Genomic DNA, 20,394 nt, shown 5'->3' on the forward strand with positions numbered 1-20,394 from the left:
CACAACGTAATGAATTCATGTTAGTTAAATAGTTTATAAGCAGGAAATGTCTTACTAGATTTTAAAGATATACGTATTGAATGTTTGAAGGAGTTGTTTTCTGAAAATATTTACAATTAACGTTTTGCTTGTTAGATTTATAAGTTGTCAAAGAATATCATGAGTTTTGATTTACATTTTTAAAGTATTGTCACTCACTGGGTTTTATAGCTTACGCTTCCAAAATGTTTTACCCATTTTTAGGTAGAGATTGAGTTTTCGGTGCTTGATAGACTGCATTAGTTTGTTGAATCTCCGATATCGATTGTCAGTACGTCGTTAGAGTTGTGCATAGAGTTTGTCGTGTTATGATGTATATATCATTGTATGATTTAGATACTCTACAGTTTGCGTAAGCTTCAGGAGCTGCGGTTGTGTAAACCTTTGTTGGTTATGTTTTGGTTAAGGTGTCTCCAAGTTTACTTCTGAAATCAGTTATTTCCAGGCTACACTTCAAGTATGTATATGATTAGTCTAGGTTCCACTGTGTTGTGTTGCATGTATAATAGTTTTTATACTAGATTAGCAAGTTTAACACATTAAAGAATTCAGTAGAGTCGACAGATACTGATAGAGAAAAGTGTTGTCGGTCGGCTTCACGCCGTCTTTTAGTCTAAGGTAGCAGGTAGTTCGAGATGGTTGTGACAACTTGGTGTCAAAGCAGTTTGCTTCATGGAAATTAAGATAGAGTAGTTAGCTTTAAAAAGAAACTGGAAAGTAAATAGTTGGAAGTCAAGTTAGCTTAGAGGGAACTAGTGGAATATGGTCTAAGTAAGAGTAGAAGTAAGTTCAGTTATGATTAACATGTGAGTACACATTTAGTATCATGCATTTAAGTTAAGTATCTATAGTATGTCTAATGTGTTGACATATTATAGGAGTCATGCAACCACGTACTAGCAGACGATGCAGACAGAATTAGGACGAGATGCAAGGTCCTACCTAATGTCAGCCTGTAGGGAAATTTAGTACCTCAAGAGTTCAGGTTGAGGCAAGAAACGAGCAGTTTACGAGAACTTCACAGAAGATAGGAAGGCCAGAGAGAGGAGAGCCTAGTGATCTAGAAAAGGAATACGAAATTGAATGTGTAAAGAAGTTAGGGGCTACAATGTTTGAGGATTCCACAGATCCAACTGACGCAGAGTATTGGTTGAATATGCTTGAAAAATGTTTTAACGTGATGAATTGTCCTGAGGAACGAAAAGTTAGATTGACCACATTTTTATTGCAGAAGGAGGCTGAATGATGATGGAGATCCATATTAGCTAGGCGCAGTGATGCATGTACTTTAGATTAGCTGGCTTTTATAGGCATATTCAAAGATAAGTATTATCCCAGCACATACTTTGAAGCCAAGAGGGATGAGTTTCTAGGTTTGAAACAAGGATTACTTTCAGTAGTTGAGTACAAGAGAAAGTATACTGAGCTTTTATGGTATGTTGATGTTATTGTGGCATCTGAAAGTGACAGCAGTCGAAGGTTTGAAAGAGGGTTGCATTTTAAAATATGTACTCTAGTTACAGCCATTGCTAAGTGGACGGATTTTTCTCAATTAGTGGAGACTGCTTTTCGTGTGGAGCAGATTATAACAGAAGAGAAATCAACCGTAGAGCGTAGTTGTGGGGCTCCAACAGCTAGCGAGTTTAGAGGTCGTGAGCAGCGAAGGTTCACACCTGGGGTAAATATTTCAGGTCGTCCAGACTTTAAGAGTTGGTCTGGAGGCCAACCATCGAGGAACATGAGTTATGGTAGTGTTTTTTAGAGACAGTGCTAGAGAATACCTAGTCAATCCACTAGATCAACAGTAAGACCGCAGCTAGCTCAAGAGTCTGTTGCTAGTACAGTCAGACAAACCCCATGCACGAGTTGTGGCAGGAACCATTGGGGTCAGTGTTTAGTGAGTGTTGATATGCGTTACCAGTGTGGACAACCAGGACATTTCAAGAAATATTGCCCACAGTTGAACATGACAGTTCATAGAGATCAGGAAGTTGGGTCCCAAACAGTTGAGCAATCGAGAGTTTCAGTGGTTCCGATAGAGGGCACCAGCGGTGCAAGGCAAAAGGGACTTGTTGGAAGACCCAGGCAATAGGGAAAGGTCTATGCTATGACTCAACAAGAAGCGGAGGATGCACCAAACGTTATTATTGGTATGATTCTTATTTGTAATGTACCTGCACTTGTTTTATTTGATACAGGTGCTACGCATTCCTTTATTTCTAGTATATTTTTTACTAAGCTGAATAGGATACTAGAGCCTTTATCTGAGGGGTTAACTATATACACTCCAGTTGGTGACGTTTTACTTGTCAATGAGGTGTTGCGTAATTGTGACATTTTAGCAGAAGGTATCAGTATGTTAGTAGACTTGATAACCCTAGGTCGTTCCAAGGAGTTTAATCTAAATTTTGAATGCTGAGAAATTGCTGAGGAAAGGTTGCACAACGTGTCTTGCACACGTGGTAGTAGTGTAGAGAGAAAAGCTGAAGCCAAAAGATGTTCTTGTGGTGAAAGAGTTTCTTGTTGTATTTCCAGTTGATCTGATAGATTTGCCTCTTGATAGAGAGATCGAGTTCACTATTGAATTGTTACCAGGGACAGCACTTATTTCACAAGCACCATATAGAATGGCTCCGAACGAGCTTAAAGAATTGAAGGTGCAGTTACAAGAACTGGTTGACAAAGGCACATCAGGTCTAGTGTATCACCTTGGGGAGCACCAGTGCTATTTGTGAAAATTAAAGATGGTACCCTCAGATTATGTATTGACTATAGACAGTTAAAGAAGGTTGCAATACGTAACAAGTATCCTTTACCATGTATCGATGACTTATTTGATCAGCTAAGGGGAGCGGCATTATTCTCTAACATTGACTTAAGGTTAGGATACCACCAGTTGAAGGTTAGAGAATCGAATATTCCTAAGACAACATTCTAAACAAGGTATAGGCACTGTGAGTTTCGAGTTATGCCATTCGATTTAACAAATGCGCTAGCAATTTTCATGGATCTCATGAACAGGATCTTCCATCAGTATTTAGATCAGTTTGTGATCGTGTTCATTAATGATATACAAGTTAACTCGGTTAATAAGGAAGCCCATGAGGAACATCTGATGATTGTTCTACATACTTTATGTGATAAGCAGTTGTACGCTAAGTTCAACAAATGTGAGTTCTCGTTTGGAACAAGTAGTATTCTTGAGGCATGTAGTTTCAACAAAAGGAGTTAGTGTCGATCCACAAAAAGTGGAAATGGTTGTTAATTGAGTGGTCAGATAAATGCGAATAAAGTTTTCAAGAATTGAAGAAGAGATTAGTCACAACACCTATTCTAGCACTCCCTGTAACAGGGAAGGACTATGTGCTTTATTGTGACGCTTCGAGGCAAGGATTAGGTTGTGTGCTTATGCAAGATGGGAATATAATAGCTTATGCTTCAAGGCAGTTGAAGAAGCATGAGTGTAATTACCCTAACCATGATCTTGAGCTAGCTGCAGTTGTTTTAGCATTGAAGATCTGGAGACACTATTGGTTCGGGGAAAAGTGCAACATTTTCATAGATCATTAGAGTCTAAAGTAAATTTTTTATCAGAAAGAGCTAAATCTGAGACAAAGGCGATGGCTATAACTGATTAAAGATTATGATTGTACTATAGAGTACCATCCAGGTAAGGCTAACGTAGTAGGGAATGCATTAAGTAGGAAGTCAAGACTTTTGGAGAGTGCTTTGTGTGGTGTTCGAGCAGCTTTGTTGTGTGAGTTAAGAGGCTCCAATTTGAGAAGACAGTCAGAGGACAGTAATTTATAGAAGAAGCTTGGAAAATCCAAGAAAGGCTTAGAGGTGGAGTTTGAACGGAGAACAGATGAAGCCATTGTTAAATAGGGAAGATTATGTGTTCCAAATATCAGTGAGCTTAAGGATGCTATTCTAAAAGAAGCTTATACTTGAACTTATGCTATACATCCAGGTAGCACCAAGGTGTACAAAACTTTAAAGAAGACTTATTGGTGGCCTAGAATGAAGTAAGAGATAGCTAAATATGTTGATAAATATTTGATTTATCAACAGGTTAAACCAGTGAGACAGAGGCCAAGAGGACTTCTTAATCCTTTGCCAGTGCCAGAGTGGAAATGGGAGCATATTACTATGGATTTTCTGTTTGGGTTACCTCGTACATCCAATGGACATGATGGTATATAGGTAATAGTAGACAGACTCACCAAGATGGCACGATTTATAACGGTTAAACCGACATCTATGTTAGACTAGCTAGCTAGATTATATGTTGATAAGATTGTGAGTCAGTATGGAGTGCCAGTGTCCATAGTTTCAGATAGGGATCCGAGGTTTACTTCTAAAATTTGACCTAGTTTGTAGAAAGCAATGAGAATAGAGCTAAAGTTTAGTACATCATTTTATCCCCAGACAAATGGGTCAGTCTGAGAGGACCATCCAAACTTTAGAGGACATGTTGAGAGCATGTGTCCTTCAATTTAAAGGAACTTAGGATACCCACTACCATTTATGGAGTTTGCTTATAATAATAGCTATCAGTCTAGTATCGGTATGACACCATATGAGGCCTTATACGGAAGACCATGCAGAACCCCTGTATGTTGTAATGAAGTGGGAGAGCGGAAGCTAGTAGGTTCTAAGTTGGTTCAGATTATGACAAACAATATTAAGTTAATCAGAGAAAATCTAAGACTACAGAAAATTTATATGGATAGGCGACGAAGAAACTTAGAATTTCAAGTAGGAGATCATGTTTTCTTGAAATTATCTCCATGACGAGGTGTTATTCATTTCGAAAGGAAAGATAAGTTAAGTCCTAGTTATATTAGGTCGTATCAGATAACAGATCGAGTGGGACCAGAAACTTATAGACTTGAGTTGCCAATAGAACTTGCTCGAATACATGATGTTTTTCATGTATCCATGTTAACAAAATATATACCAGATCCATCACATGTGTTGCAAGAGCAACAAGTTTTGAGAAACAAGACGATTCCACTCATAAAGGTTTTGTGGAGACATCACGGAGTGGAGGAGGCAACTTGGGAACCAGAAGATCGGATGAAGAAGAGATACCCGATACGTTTTAGTGAAGGACATCTAAATTTCGAGGACGAAATTTTCTAATGGGAAGGTAAGTTGTAAACCCGATATTTTCTTGGTTTAATTTTTTTAAATGTGGAAAAAGAAAAGAAAAAAAAAATGGAAATTAAGTGTAAATATATATATATATATATATATATATATTAAATGGTTTTATTAAATAAATTAAATAAAAGAAAAAAAAGAAAGGATAAAAAGAGAAAAAAAAGAGAAGAAAATTTCATTTTTTCTTTTCTTCTTCTTCTCTTCCCGTCACCGCCAAGAATTTTGAAGAAAAATTCTCATCCAACTTCCATTCTTTTCCTTCTTCAATTTGCAGAGAAAATTTAAGAGAGAGTTTGGAATAAGAAGAGGAATTTTATTAGAATTTTGAGGTAGAAGAAGAGGAGGAGAACTCAAGCAAAGTGTATCCATTGCTAAATTTTGGTTCATTCTGCACATCACTAGTTTTTAATTCGGTTTGAACTCTTCAAAAGGAATTAAGAGGTGAGGTTTACATTTACTGAAGTTAACTCATTTTCAAACAAATTTTATGAAGAAAGTTGGAGCAAATTCGGATATTCATTGGGTGCTTTTTGATAAAGAAAACATGGCAGTTGGTTTTCATTCGAAATCAGGAGGTCTCTGGTTTTTTTTGTATTTCAGAGTGTACCGGTAGAGTTAGAATCTCTATTTGATATGGTTGGAATGCTTATTAAATTTACTACAACTTTCATGAAGAAATGTTGAACCAAAAACGACTAAAAAGCAGTTAAATTGTAGGGACAAGTTAAAGAGGTCGTGTGTGCGCGATTCTGGAAGTGGTTCTATTTCGAGGATTATCTGAGTTTATGCACAGGGAATCAGATTTACATGTCTTCAGGTAAGTTTTAGAGGATCTCAAAATAAAGATTTAGATATAAAGAACACTCATTTCGGTTAAGTATTGAGAAAGTTATAGTCATTTGAAGTTTATGTTAGAAATCTGGAAATTTCTTAAGCTTTGTTTTTGTGAGCGTCATCTTTGGTGCGACATGTTATGTATAACTTTAGGAAACCAGAATGTTTAGAGTTTTAATACTCGGTTAGGTTGTTGACAGACCGAGAAGAATTAAACCGAGCTTATAGACCAAGGATCTAGCCCAAGACGGTGAGTGACAAAATTTTGTTGTGTTATGATGTATATACACCCTTGTATGTTATAGATACTCCACAGTTTGTATAAGCTTTAGGAGTTGTAGTTGTGTAAATTTTGTTGGTTATATTTTTATTAAGGTGTCTTTAGGTTTACTCGTGAAATCAGTAAATTTTGAGGTACACTTCATGTATGTGTTTGACTAGCTGTGTTTGACTAGCCTAGGATCTGCTGTGTTTTGTTGCATGTATAATAGTTTATATACTAGATTGGCAAGTTCATCACATGAAAGTTTTAAGCAGAGTCGACAGATACAGGTACAGAAAAGAGTTGTTCGTCAGCTTCACGCCATCTTTCGGTCTAAGGTAGCAGGTAGTCCGGGAGGGGGTGTGACAAAAATTGTAAATTTAAATATCAGAGCACATAAAAACTTTACACATGTAAATTTGTTTAATCAAATCGTAAATATAAATATATAATAATAATAATAATAATAATAATAATAATAATAATAATAATATTTATAATAATAGCCTTCTCAAATATTCAACATGCACATCATTTAAATCTAGAAAGTCATATCAAGTATATTAAAACATTTTAACTAACAAGACAAATCTACGTTGTGTAGGACATACACCAAGTACAACCAATGTTTACTAGCTCTACGATGTAGTGGGGCCCATCAAGCACTCCCATCGTCTTTGTCGTAGTGGGGCCTGCCCAGCACTCACGACAATATCGTTGTTACGGAGTACACTCAACGTCAATAACGGAATCTAACCTGTGTTCACACGGTACCATAGAGCCTCGTACTCAATATCTCAATCATGTAGTTAACAAAAATCTTTGGATGTCATATGAAAACATTAAAGCATGTGTGCTATCTTTATCTTTCGTAGAACTCAAGCTTACTTAGATTGTTCGTAGTAAACTGAATATCTAAAACAATATTTGCTTAAAATGATATTGTTTCATCTACTTTTCAGAAAGTCGATAATAACGTGTTCATATATAAATTTCATCATAAAACCTAAGCTTGAACTTATACTTGAAAAACTTTCATAGAAATCATGTATATCAATAGAAATATAATCATAAATAATAGTTTAGAAATCTGTTTTAATTAAAATTTGTTTTGTCACTCACAACCTTAGGCTAGTTCCTTGGAGTGTAGACTTTGCTTATTTTCTTTTGGCCTATCAACAAACTAAAACCGAGTGCCAAAATCTTATATAGTCTTGTATCTTTATACTAACTTAAAATGATGCACAAAGCATGTTTCGACCCAAATTAAGGTAATTTATTTTTAATTATCTTAAGTTCAATTTTGACTAATATTAAAATTATTTTGGGTGTTATTTGAGTTAATTGTGAAATTTTTTTATTAGGATAAAAAAATAAACCTTAATTAGATTTTATTGGGAAAATATTTAATTATTTATTTGAATTAGAAAGTTAAGATAATTGTATTATCAAAAATAATATAATTATTAGAGATTGGGTTATTATTTTGGAAAGATAAAGTGAAGTGATTGGAAAGGGAGAGAATATTCGAGTTTAAGAGGGGATTTATTGAGTTTTAAATGAAGAGAGAGAATGTTGAGATTTATTCTATTTTTGGAAATGGAATAAGGGAAAAAGAAAAGAATATTATTATTATTATTATTATTTTCTTTATTTAAAGAAATCCTCGTAAAGCGTGAAAGAAAAATTTACTCATACCCTTCCTCACAAACGCTACCCACCGTCCGCCGTTCAACCTCCGCGTCCCCTTCTCCAACAACAGCCACCAAGAAGCACGGTTCATTTGAGTTGTCGATCGCCATCGAGTCTCCGTCGCGGTCTGTTTTTCGCGTTGCGCCATCATCGATCAAAGCATGGCTACAGCTGTCGATCGCCAATCGTCATAAGCCGTCGCATCTGCTCCCTTGTCAGTCGTTGACCCTCGTTTAGGTTTCGTCTGTACTGTTGAGCTTCACATTTCATCAGTCGTTGTCAGTCAGCTATGTCTTGACGTGAGTCGAGCCCTAACCGCACCACCACGCGACTCCAACCGTAAGCAGCACGTCCCATGGTTCCAAGCGCCCCAAGCCTTCCCTGTTCGTGTCGAGCCTCCTCCAACCATGAGCCGCAGGCCACTCTGTCTTCTGCAGCCGAGCCGCCTAGCTCCTTCCTCCTTAGCCAAGCCATGTTTTAGCCGTCAGTCTTAATTTTTGGTCCTTTTTCTCACCTATTTTGGTAAGTTTGTTCGGGTTTTGGTTAATGCCCAAGAAGGATTTGGTTTGAACCCTAATAATTTAATTTTGGATTAAATTGAATTATTTTCCTTAAAGAACTGGTTAGGTCAACTGGAACTTTGAGCTGTGGAATTTTTCCAACCAAGGATAAATTGGATTCGACCTCAACTTTGGTTAAGTTGAATTAAAAGGATTTTTGGATCCTTAAGCAACTATTAATTAAGTTACTGAATATAGTATTTTTTCTTACTATTTAGGACTTCATTGTTTGGGAAAAGCTTGGCTTTTGCTGTTAGAACTTGGTTAAGCTAATCTTCAGGTAAGAGATCTTCCTACAAAACCTTCGAGCTGAAGTAAGAGCTTGCATATAATGTTTCATTATGCATTGATGTAGCTAAGGTGCATAATGAGTTTATGTTTATAATGAATGGTAGTTATGTTTGAGATATGTTGATGAGATATTTGATGATGTTTATGTTTATGCATGAAATATTAATCTTATGATTAAGAATGCTATCATTAATATTCATGTCATGCTTATGATGTAATGCTATGCTACATGCTATGGATAGGGTGTACTGTTAGCTTCATCTATTAGTGTCATACCCATATGGGTGTCCCTCGGGATTGCCACCTTTTTTTGATTGTGTAGTCCGACGAGATCACCAGTCCAGTATGAGATGATATGTATATGAGTGGTCCGACGGTATCACTCACAGCACGATTGTCATAGTGTTCTTTTCAGTTCACTAGAGACCAGTTTTGTCCTAAGTGTTCCTTGTGTTCACCAAAGACCAGTTTTCTCCTAGGTGTTCCATTGGATTCATCGAAGACCAGAGATGTTCCTACGGGAGCACAAATTGCGCTTTTTTGATAATATGCCAGTTTAGGGGTACCACTTTACAGGACTCTAATAAGAAGTTAACAGTCACCTAGTGGAACTAGTAGTAGGTCCCTTACAGAGTATATTTTTTATACTCACTCTTTTATGTTTAATTTTTCAGGAAGTGGTAGAGTTAAGGACAGAGGAAAGCTGGCAAACACTTTTACTTCCGCCTTATGTTATTAGTTTTTTATTTTAGTATTTATTCACTTTTATTTTTACTCTTTTAAAACTAGATAGGGTCTGAGCTAGGAACATATTTTTAGATTTATTTCTACTTACCTTTGTTTATTTATGATTTAATGAGTACTTGAGGTTTTGATTATGAGCATTTATTTTCTTTTCTATTTTGATTTAAGAAGTTTGATTTTTTTATCAAGTAGTAATGATCTCAGCTTAGTATAAAGAGTTGGGTCGTTACAAAGCATGACATTCAACAATTCCAAACTTAGACATAAAAGAGTATTTCACATATTTTCCCAGAATTTTCCAAATTCAACAACTTAACTTCAAACATTCATAACTTTCTAATTACTTTATTAAAATTAATGTACTTTATATCAAACTCTTCATTTTGAACTCCTCTAAAACCTACGTGAAGGCTAGAAAGTGAGATTCTGAACCAATTGCCACATAAATGACCCAAAACTTAGAGGATCCAAAATCGAGTCTTCTGCTATGCCCGGACTTGCTCCTGAAATTAAGCTTACATCCAGTATTTTAAGGTCGGGTTTTCTCCATACAAGTTGTAGGAAATTTCGTTAGCTTTTCAACCATACCTAATAGAGCTTGTAATTCACCATGTACTATCTGGAAATCTTTTAATTCCCCAAATTGCGCTTCTGAAACTCGCCTGCGTCTGTCTCATAAACTATCTCATTCCCAACCCTTATTGTTGGTAAGGTCGCGCCACCGCTCATTTTTCATTTCCACCTTAATGTTTTCCTTCTTTTTTTTTCTCTTTTTGTTGGTTCTTTGATTTATTCTGTTCACCTGTCTAGTATAAGTTCAAAATTAGCATGATTATTAGTATAATAAATTTGTTGATTTCTTCTTCCACCAATGTTCAGGCACCCAAATGAAAACATTAAACTGTATTTATAATATTAGGTTTCTCATTCGGATTTTAGTGTGACTTATGATAGGCTTTCCGAATTGTTTGTTGGTTTGATAAGTTTTGGAAGAAGAAGGCTTTGTTTTTGTTTTATTTTTTTGTTCTAATTTCTTTTTTAGATCATTGAATTGTTTGGGTTTGAATATGCATGTAGTAATGAGTTTTCTTTGCAAGATGTAAGTGATATTGATGTATCTATGTATGAGGTACCAGATAAAGAACCTGCATTTTTTAAGGATGATTGATTTCCAGAGATTACGGGAAATTTTAGGATTTACCGAAGACTCATCCTTTAGAGCTTCGTAATGAATGACTTTTTTTCTTAGAAGAAATTTGAGATATAGTTCATGTAGTTTTTTCATTTATGTACTTTGAGTAATTTGAGATACTTCACAATTTCTTATTCTCTTTCCTTAATTATGATTCAAGGTATAAGTTAATGGCAAAGTTTTTTTTCTTTTTTGTTATTTATTCACTTAATGCATGTGGTAAAATTAATCAAGTTCAAATAAAAGCTAAGCAATTCCAAATAAATTTGGTGTTTTCTTGAGTTCCCTTCCAAAAAGTTCAGAAGAAACAACAGTCATAGCTAATATCACAAATTAATTTGTTGGTTTCTCATTCTGATTTCTTTTTCCACCAATGTTTAGGAAACCTAAATGAAAACATTGCATTGTTTGTTGGTTTGATAAGTTTTAGAAGAATAAGCTTTTTTTTTTTTTGTTCTGTTTTTATTCGTTCATATTTTTTTGTTCTGATTTCTTCTTCACATCATTGAATTGTTTTTTGGTCTAATTCCTTTAGATTTTTCTTCTATCAGAGTGTGAAGAGTTTCTTGGGGAAGTTTCGGTTTGGGTATCAAGGAAGAAAAATCATAAGATTTTTTTGAGTTTTTCGTTTTGGGAGACAAAAGAAGTTAAATGTAAGTTTTTTTTTTTTTTTGTAATGTTAATGCTTGTTTTAAAGTTTGTTTTATTGTTTTTAGGTTCTGTTTCCTAATTCATTGGATAGAAAAATTTCAAATCTTCTATGATTGAAATTTTGGGTTGAGTTGGATTTGATATTTAAAGAGCAATAAATGGATGTAATAAATTAGAAGGTTTAAACATGGAGGTAGATGAGTCAGGTTAGGATTACAATGACAAAAAAAAAATTGGCTTCTGCTATATATATTTCAAGGTTTTTTTTTTTTATGTTTTACATTCTTTTTCCATTTATCTTGTTTTGTTGGATAGCCTAAATTTTGACTCACCTTTAGGAATTTTTTAAGAATTCAAATGAAGAACCATAAACCATATAAAATAAGAAAATTTATCATTCTTCTCCGATGCTGGCTTTAATTAGTAGAAATTAAGCAGAATTTTTTCAGTTAGAAATAGAATAAAGAAACAAAATAAAGAAATCAAATCTCAAGAAAATAATTTATAGGGTAATTATAGAAAGAAAGAGAAAATGAACAAAGAACCCTCTTATCAAAAGTTCAACCAAAAGAAAACACAAACAAATCGCAGGAAGGTTAATAAGGTAATCCAGAAAAATAGAACAAAATCTTCAAAGATTTAATGTAATCCAAATTCGAGATCCAATGTTTTTGTCCCAATTTATAATGATAAATTCTTTTCATTTCACATTTTTGAATTCAAAACACACTGTTTTCACCCGTACAACATCATTTTGAACTAAATAGTGTTTTTAGCTTGATCGAACTCTTTTTTTCACCCAAATATTTGTTTTAGTCTCTTTCAGACAAACTCAAAATGGGTAATTTTCATTACATTCTTCCGAAAATTCCAAACACAATCAACATAACAAGAGCCAAGATCCATCAAATTATGTAACAAAATTATAGTAAATTTAACATTAATTATAATCTATGCCTAAATCAACAAAAACAGGGCCTCAAGAATTATACACAATAATATAATCAATAACACTTATTCAAATTATAATAATAAAACACTTTATTAATGACGGTCAATTGATTATATTTTCTATCTACGAGTTTTAGGACATAAAACCTAGCAAACTCCCACTTGGATTAAAACTCTAATCCTTATGGGATGTACATAATAAAGTAATCCTCAAACATTGGAAATGATAAAATGTAAAAGTATATTACATAAAACGTATATATACAAATACAATAAACTAGGCATCATCATACCCATTACACATCTCCCACTTGCCTTAGGTTACCTAATGTACATATCTCGTAGACCTAGACTTTCTAGATGACCCTCGAACACTTTAGCTGTGAGAGTCTTCGTAAATGGATCAGAAAAGTTGTGCTCCGAAGCAATCTTGGTGATGATCACATCCCCTCGTTTCACAATCTCCCGTATCAGGTGATACTTCCTCTCTTTGTGTTTCCCTCGTTTGTGGCTGCGAGGTTCTTTAGAATTGGTTATTGCCTCACTATTATCACAATATAGAGTGATGGGCAATTTCATGTTTGGAACAACTTCCAAATCATGTAGGAACTTTCTAAGCCAAACTGCTTCTTTTGCTGCTTCACAAGCAGCGACGTATTCAGCCTCCATTGTAGAGTCTGCAATGCATCCTTGCTTGATGCTATGCCATACTACAGCTCTCCCATTTAGGGTGAACACTGATCCCGATGTAGATTTCCTAGAATCCTTATCTATTTAGAAATTAGAATCAGTGTATCCTGTAAGGATCAAATCTTTAGCTCCATACACAAGCATGTAGCCTCTTGTTCTCCTAAGATACTTAAGAATAATTTTAACCGTCGTTCAGTGGTCTAACCCTGGGTTGGACTGATACCTACTGACTATTCCCACTGCATAACAAATGTCTAGCCTAGTGCAGAGCATAGCATACATTAAGCTGCCCACAGTTGAGGCATCGGGAATATGTCTCACATCCTCAACTTCTTGAGGTGTCTTAGGACACTGTTCCTTAGACAAGTGAACCCCATGCCTGAAAGGTAATAAATCCTTCTTAGAGTTCTGCATCAAATATCGAACCAACATTTTTTCGATATAGGTTGCTTGAGACAGTGCTAACGTTTTGTTCTTACGGTCCCTTATAATTTGGATTCCAAGAACATATTGTGCCTCTCCTAAATATTTCATTTGGAATTGGACTGCTAGCCAAGCTTTAACGTCGGTAAGGTATCCCACATCATTCCCAATGAGGAGGATATCGTCCACATAAAGTACTAAGAAAGCTACTTTTCCTTTGTTGATTTTCTTATATTCACAAGGTTCATCAACGTTTTGGTCAAAGCCGTAGGATTTGATTGCAGTATTAAACCTAATGTTCCAAGATCTAGATGCTTGTTTTAATCCATAAATGGATCAATTCAGCTTGCAAACTTTTTGCTCTTGACCTTGGGTTATGAACTCCTCGAGCTGAGACATAAAGATACTCTCTTCAAGATTGTCATTCAGAAAAGCAGTCTTGACATCCATTTGTCATATTTCATAATCATAAAATGTGGCGATGGACAAGAGAATCCTTATAGACTTTAACATAGCAAGAGGAGAAAAAGTTTCCTCATAGTCAACCCATTCCCTTTGGGTATACCATTTTGCTACAAGTCTAGCTTTGAAGGTACTATACCTTCCCAGCTGAATCTCTCTTTATTTTATAAATCGATTTACACCCTATAGGTTTTATCCCTTCAGGTAGATCTACAAGCTCCCACACTGAATTGAAGTACATAGACTCCATTTCAAGGTCCATGGCTTTGACCCATTGGTCCTTATCTACATCATTCATTACCTATTTATACGACAATGGATCTTCAACACCATCATCTGGTATGACAACCTGAGTTTCAGTTAAACCCAAGTAACGGTTAGGTTGAGATACAATCCTCCCACTACGTCGAGGCATTCTCAACAATTGAGATGGATGAGCTGACCTAATGTGGTGGTTTCATCAACTCTTAACGAGAGACCAACTTCATCAACAACCCTTGTTGATCCATCAGTAGCTTCATTTAATACTAATTTGCTTCGTGGTTTATGATCTCTCATGTGGCCTTCTTCCAAGAAAGTAGCATTTGTCGATACAAACACTCTATTTTCTTGTGGATCAAAGAATAGACAACATCTCGTCTCTTTAGGGTAACCAAAAAATTTGCATAACCTTGAACGAGGTTCCAACTTCTTGGGATTTGTCACTAACACATGTGCTGGACAACCCCAAATTCTGAAATGACTTCAACTAGGTTTACGTCCTCTCCATAACTCTTCGAAGGAACATTGTTCAACATATGAACTGCAGTCTCTACTGTATACCCCCAAAACGAACTAGGCAATTGAGCATAACCCATCATTGAACGAACCATGTCTAACAAGGTTCTATTTCTCCTTTCTGATACACCATTTTGTTGAGGTGTACCAGGTGCTGAAAATTGGGATTGGATTCCATGTTCTATCATATAGTCCTAGAATCTCAAATCCATGTACTCTCCTTCAAAACAAGATTCAAATGGAGGTAATGAATCATCTTCTAACTCGTTTAGAAGTCCATTCTTTACCAATCTCCCGATTCGATCGAGATTTATGTGACCTAATCTTAAATGCCAAAGATAAGGTATTGTTATTTGGAGAATTTATTTGCCTTTTATTTTGAGTATTAGCAGTTCTAAACATCTCATGATTTAAAACTGTTTTTGCTTCATTAGGTCTTAATTCATACAAGTTGTTTTCAAGCTTAGCCGAACAAATATGTACACCATTCTTAGAAATGAATGCTTCATTCATAGAAAAATTAATTGAATACATATGTTCAATAAGACAAGAAACGGAAACTAAGTTCCTTTTAATTTTAGGAACTATGTACAAGTTTTCCAAAAACATGAATTTATTTCCGAAAAACAACTTAGCATCTCCCACTGCACGAGCTGAAATGACATCTCTCGTTCCAACCTTGAGTGTCATCTCACTCTCCTCAAGCTGCTTGAAGGAACTTGAATCAAGTATCCATGCATTTTTGTCATTTTCCATTAAACATGTTTCCAAGACAAGTAAATCATATTTTCCTTCCTTTTTTTTCTTCTTAACAAGGTATTTAGGGCAATTTCTTTTCCAATGCTCATCAAAATTGCAGTGAAAACATTTTCCCTTGATGGCTAACCTTAGCCTTCCCTTTGCCCTCAACAGCAACAGTAGAACCTTTCCCCTTTCCTCTTTTTCTCTTCTGAATTTTCTTAGATCCAGAAGATGAAGGTGCAAACCTCCTGGAATGGGCAACATTTGCCTCTTGTTTGATCTGAATGGACGGTTGGCCAAACATCTCTCTAATAGAGTCCATGATCTGACGTGGAGTGACCATGATCTCATGTTTCTTGCTCAGTATGTCAGACATACTAGCCAAGATGTAGAGGCGGGCCTTGTCATTGGCCTTTGTCCAGTAGTCATATGCATCCTTAACAGTTTGGGATGCATTTTGAGAGGGGAAAGGAGGACATTCCTCCATTAAGACGAAGCGTACATCAGAGATAACTAGAATCATATTCAGTTTCGATTTCCACGTCGCATCATTTTCACCGGTTAATTGATCTTTTTAAAGCAATGCAATAATTGAGGAAGACATGCTGAAATAGCAAACAATTAACCGTATTAGTTATCTTTGTCTTAACCCATTGCATAAAATAATCCAATCAATTCAACAAAACCAAACAATCAAAGAACCCTAATAAAACTAGTGATTTAGTTTTTGCAACGATACTTCAGAAGTTTAGAGCAACAATCACCGAAGGGTGATCCATTACTCCTCTTCTGAATTAAGACAATCTCAATTAATTACAAATACCAGAATAACTCTTGTTCCTATAGTTCTTAGCTATCGTTCTTTGGTCAAGGATTTATTAACTAACTTAATTCATCCCGTAAGTGTGACCCTACCATTTTCAGATCCCAGAGGTATGCTTCAACAGGCTACCATTAGGAAAGAAAACGGTTGAAGATTAACCTAAGAAATCCTATCCATTTCTGGAGTTTGCGATGCTCCGACTTATATGATCAAGCCCTCTGAAGGGATGGTCGCTCCAGGACGACACGCAGGCGGATCATAGAAATCTCACAGTGCAACCTAATGGTGGAGACCGTAGGATACGTTGACACGCATCCTTCTCCCACTTACTATGAACATTTCCTCTATTCACCTTGTTATTGACCCATACAAACACTTTTCGAAGGGGGGCCGTGCCTAGGGCGACACGAAGCCGAGATGGATCTCACGTGTGAACTCTTAGGAACGTGAGAGCAAAAAATTGATATATCATATATACCATTTTTCTCCCACTAAAATGTTCTATTAATTTAGAGTTTAGTTGTACTTAGCTAAATTCCAGCTAAATGAATCTAACTAAGTCTATTCTTATTATAACACTTATAATAAAACTTTACACTAAAGTTTCTAGGTCTATTAAACCATTTAATTTACCTAGTGACATCTTATGCTAATGGGAATAAGGTTAATTCAACGCCTGGTCCTGGTCAGTTCCTAGGTAGGAGGTGTTTCGTAAACCGTCAACTTAAGTACCCCCAGCCTTAGACAGAACTTTACCGGTAGAGTTCCCTTATAACCTTAAATCCTATTTGTCCTGTTTAGTTTCATTAAACTAAAATAAGACTTAATTCTAATCCTATTAGAATTAATGTGATCTTAGGTCTATTTAATTTTAAACAATTTAAAACTAAACCAAATTAATCCTAAGATCCTATGTTTGCATGCAACTTTTTATTATAGGTTTACAGTTTCTAATATTCAAATTTTATAACTATTATAAACTTAGTTAATTAGCCCTATAATCATGCATACTATGGTTTAAATAATTAAATAAAACCATGTTACATGCATACATTATATTAATATAAAAATTATATTAAACTATGGATGCAATATGCACAATGCAAATTAATTTTCATCTTTTATTAATATAACAATTATATTAAAAAAAATATGAAAATCAATCAAGCATACACAATACATTAATTTAAATATAACAAATTATATTTAACTAAGTAATGTCATGCATCATGCTTATTCAATTTCATATATTTAAAATATCAATATATTTTAAATTACTCATGAATTTCACAATCATGCATTAAAACCATACATTATAACATTTATAATATATAAAAATGCATGAACATGCTTAACCTAAGGTGGAATTTATCTAAATGACATCCATAAAGCATTTAAATAACAATTGTGAACCTGTAGAATTGGCCCATAGGATAAAATAAAGCAAAAATTACAATAATAAAGCCTTAAATTTATCATAAAACAGCTTTCAAAGCTCCAAAACCAGCCTCAAAACCTTCAAATCGGGTCCAAAAACCTTGAACCAGTCAAAACCCGCTCCAAACCGACCCAAAATGCTTGAACCAACCCAAAAAATGAAGAACCAACTCAAAAACGGCCTGAACCGGAGCCAGATGGAAAATCGTTGCCGACCGAGCCGAACCAGGCCGACCGCCATTAAACCGAGCCACGCCAAGCCACTAAGCCGCTAAGCCACGCCAAGCCTATCCTAGCTGCTGATGACATCACGCGATGTCACGATGACGTCATGCTGACGTGATCCCTTCTTCTACCTCCAGTCGCGGTTTTTTTTTTTCGCTTCGGTTTCCGTACAGAATCGTAAAACTCTCCGCTAATGGCCTTTCGGTTGTCCGTTTCAGGCAAGTTTGGTGTCGAAAAACTTAGAAAAACACCCCGAATCCAAAAATTAGACTCTAAATTACAGATTTACAAATTAAAATGCCCAAAAACGTAGGGGCCTTTACATTTTGATCTTATCAAAACAGTAAATCTATGGCTAAAATTACAGAAATATTCAATTGCAAAACCCACATTCATAATGCAAAGATCCCACCTAACCAATGCAAATTTCTAAAAATTCTCAATTAAAATTAAGATGGCTCTGATACCAATTGAAGGGATGAAAACCCTTTACAGCAGAAGAATTACAGAAATCCAATTTTAATTGGAACCTTAAAAAATACCAATACATTGGCAAAAATTACAAAAACAATTTTTATGGTTAAACATGCTTTGAAGAAAAATATAGAGAAGAAGAACTTACTATCGTTGATGACTCTGAATCTACCAAACACCAACTTGGGGCACCACCACTTGGAAACCTTCCTATTCTCTTATTGAGATGGTTTGTGTGAACTAAATTGGATTGAGGAAATTTTTCTTTAGAGAGAAAATTTGTTCAGAGAGAATGGGAGAGCAACTCAGTCTTCCCAGAACTAACCCCTCAAAAATTTTCGTTACACAAAAATACCCTCTTCTTCAGTCAGAAGAAGAGGGAAGTTAGAGAAAATAAATGGGAACGTGGGAAAACCACCCACATTCCTTATTAATCTAATAAATAATTATTAAATTCATATATATTAAATTAAATAATTAATTAATTAAATCATATTTAATTAATATTTCATTTAAATCATATTTAAATAAATATCTCTCGCATAACCTATAGTTTTAATTTAATTAATTTAATTAAATCAAATTTAATTAAACGAAATTAAACTAAACTATTAATTAATTCTCCAATTAATTAATTTCTAAATTAAATATATTTTATTTAATTTAATCCAAAATTTGAATCATATTCAAATATAAATTTCTCTCATAACCTATAGTTTTAATATGTATCACATACACATTAAATTTTAACCTATAGTTTTAATATGAATATAATTCACATTAAACTAATATTTGAACTCATTCAAATATTTTATTCTCTCGTAATTTAATTTTGAATCATATACAAAATTAAATTTATATAATAAAGTCTAATTAAAATATAAACTTTACATTATAATGTATCAATATACATTATATTAATTCCCAAAGTAAATTTGAACATTTCAAATTACAACCAATATAAATAAATCTCATTACTCTTTATGAGCTAGGAAGGGGACCTAATGGACCTACAGATCAGGCTACAACGATATGAGATTAATTAGCTAAACTCATTAACCACATTAATCAATATTCGTTAACTATGTGTACACTCCACTAAAGACTCACAGCTGAACTCTTCTCACTGTAGATATATTTCTGTGTTCACGGATATAGACCAATACAAGTAAGTCAGTTCTTCACAAAGTTCGTAACACTAGTTGGGTTAAATTATCGTTTTACCCCTGGGTTACTTCTAGTCCTTAAATACCAGTGCTCCTATAATGAACAACCTGTTTATGGTCCAATCACTAAACAGAAACCTCTCTCGTGCCATAGAAAGGGTAGGGCCCTTTGTTCAAGTCCCGGAGACACCATTTAAGGAAACACTTATCTACTTACCCTAAAGGTGTGAAGGATTGAATTCCATCTTGTATGATTATGTTCCTAACTCTCCACTCGGTCTTTTCCCCAAAATGATAAGCATATTGAGTCGGCAATTTGGCCACTCTCACCTATACAAATCAAAGGACAATCCCTCGCAAACAGGAGTTCATAATACACTCAAGATTAAGACTAAGTCATCTAGGTCATCCTAATGAAATAGAAATCCAACTAGTAACAGAGTTACATCTAGTGATTACTTTTTTCGTGGTCCAGTCTTATGCAAACTCATTGCATAGGATATCCTCACTCGCATGTCGCATACATGAACGCATTGGATCAATGTGTTTGTATCAAATACAAAGTGAGTCGTATCCATAGTGTTAACAGGATAAGGTACCCAACCTTAACTCTATACTATAGATCCTTTAAGCTGATCTTGAACATTGATCCGCGTATGTTTCTACATACTGTTCAAGACTCATCAAACAGCTTAGGATGTTAGTTTAGGTTATTAAGACAAAACTAATAATATAATCTATAACACTTATTGAAATTATAATAATAAAACACTTTATTAATGACGGTCAATTGA

At 34.8% G+C, this 20,394-nt stretch overlaps 1 long non-coding RNA gene across 2 annotated transcripts; it reads left to right on the forward strand.

Annotated features, from left to right (window-relative positions):
* The first annotated feature begins 5,472 nt into the window (after positions 1 to 5,472).
* Positions 5,473 to 11,415, forward strand: LOC127151325 (uncharacterized). Of its 2 annotated transcripts, XR_007824226.1 has the most exons (4): positions 5,473 to 5,646; positions 5,923 to 6,022; positions 6,906 to 7,071; positions 11,332 to 11,415. It is a non-coding gene; the product is annotated as an uncharacterized LOC127151325 (long non-coding RNA). The 2 variants fall into 2 exon arrangements; XR_007824225.1 differs by lacking the exon at positions 11,332 to 11,415 and having other exon boundaries at positions 6,906 to 7,195.
* The last annotated feature ends 8,979 nt before the right edge of the window (positions 11,416 to 20,394 follow it).

This window comes from Cucumis melo, chromosome 10, assembly GCF_025177605.1.
Source record: "Cucumis melo cultivar AY chromosome 10, USDA_Cmelo_AY_1.0, whole genome shotgun sequence".
Lineage (NCBI taxonomy): Eukaryota > Viridiplantae > Streptophyta > Magnoliopsida > Cucurbitales > Cucurbitaceae > Cucumis > Cucumis melo.